Source organism: Pseudophryne corroboree, chromosome 1, assembly GCF_028390025.1.
Source record: "Pseudophryne corroboree isolate aPseCor3 chromosome 1, aPseCor3.hap2, whole genome shotgun sequence".
Classification (NCBI taxonomy): Eukaryota; Metazoa; Chordata; class Amphibia; order Anura; family Myobatrachidae; genus Pseudophryne; species Pseudophryne corroboree.
The window spans coordinates 869,128,020-869,129,931 of record NC_086444.1 but is presented as its reverse complement, the minus strand read 5'-3'; the positions used below and the strand labels follow the sequence as shown (position 1 = coordinate 869,129,931).

The 1,912-nt window shown below is 40.7% G+C and overlaps 1 pseudogene; it reads left to right on the top strand.

The window, feature by feature from the left end:
* Positions 1–1,513: 1,513 nt before the first annotated feature.
* LOC134936827 (5S ribosomal RNA) lies at positions 1,514–1,633 on the top strand (annotated as a pseudogene).
* Positions 1,634–1,912: the final 279 nt, after the last annotated feature.

Genomic DNA, 1,912 nt, shown 5'->3' with positions numbered 1-1,912 from the left:
TGAACTCGGACATCTTTTTTAAAGGAGCAATCACTTACAAGGCCCAAAGAGTTAATTTAGAGCAGAAAAGAAGCAGTTTGTTTTGATAAACTAGAAATTGCCTGAGTGAGTGCGTATAAATTGCCTGCCGTTAATAAATGATCATAAAGTATTTGCCTTGCTATTAGCCCTTATTTTACATTGGCAAGACCATATTGTGTAAAAAATAAAAATAAAATAAAAATAGATTCCAGTTTGCGGCTGGTCATAGACCTAATATTGACTAAAGTAACATTCTGCAGGTGATTCAGTTAGCGACTATGGGGGTCATTCCGAGTTGTTCGCTCGCTAGCTGCTTTTAGCAGCATTGCACACGCTAGCCTGCCGCCCTCTGGGAGTATATCTTAGCATAGCAGAATTGCGAACGAAAGATTAGCAGAATTGCGAATAGAAAATTCTTAGCAATTTCTGAGTAGCTCGTGACTTACTCCTACACTGTGATCAGCTCAGCCCATTTCGTTCCTGGTTTGACATCACAAACACGCCCTACATTCGGCCAGCCACTCCCCCATTTCTCCAGAACTCCCGCGTTTTTCCCTGACACGCCTGCATTTTTTAGCAAACGCCGGGAAAACGCTGAGTTGCTGCCCAGAAACGCCCCTTTCCTGTCAATCATTTATGGAACACCAGTGCTACTGAAAAGCGCCGCAGACGCTACAGCAAAACAGCTAAGTTTATAGTAAAATAACTAAGCGCATGCGCTCTGCGTACCATGCGCAGTTAGCGACTAATCGCAGTATAATGAAAATCGGCAACGAGCGAACAACTCGGAATGACCCCCTATGTGCTGCCAAACATCCCAATCCCAATATGCTTTACGGCACACATATTTTCCTTTTATGATGGGTTCAATATTGCTACATTTTCTGCGCATCTCTATGTGGTTTGAGAAGAGCTTTTTTTGGGACCGCACTAGTCTGTAATCAAGTAAGGGGCTACATACACTATATTATTGATGGTATTGCCCCATTGAATATCACCACTTTATCCTGGTTACGCAGGTGGACAAGATATCCCCTTGCATATCATAACTGTTGAAACTATCAGTTGTTTATCTGCTCCTTTTCTCATTATAGCCTCTTTTTTGACACATTGTAAGAATTTTTTCTCATGTTTTAGAGGCCTATATATAGTGAGATTTACTGGTTGGTGATATAAAGTAAGGAGCTACATACACTATATTATTGATGGTATTGCCCCATTGAATATCACCACTCTATCCTGGTTACGCAGGTGGACAAGATATCCCCCTGCATATCATAACTGTCATTACTAATTGTATAGTGGACATCTCTGCATATAATTCTTGCACATGATAATTGTTCCACTATCCCTTATTGGATTTTTGCTGTAATCTCACTCCCTAATTTTGGGCACAAGTTCAAAACAGAGCTTTGTACACACGATTGACTTAAATTTGAAATTTTGTTCGGGCGATACGGGTATTGAGATCTACTGAACGGGCAGATAAAACTATTGCGGACATACCCCACTGGAGATGCCCGATCTCGTCTGATCTTGGAAGCCAAGCAGTGGAGGGCCGGGTCAGTACTCGGATGGGAGACCACCTTGGAACACCCTGGTACTGCAAAAAATTCTTCTGCCCGATCTAGAAGGATCTCTACTAATACCAACTGGCACTCGGTTCTGTATGATTTATGATTTAATTCTCTACGCTGAAAGAATCCTGAATAGGATTGCTGTGGAACAAATGATGGTCATATATTATACAAAAATGTCATTGTGATTACAGCAAATCCACTAGCCTTAAGATTTGGATTCCGTTTTTTTTCATTGTGGTATCTAAAACCATATGAATTATTCTCTATATAGTGCTATATCTTCGCGTAGCTTTATTATTCACGTATATATT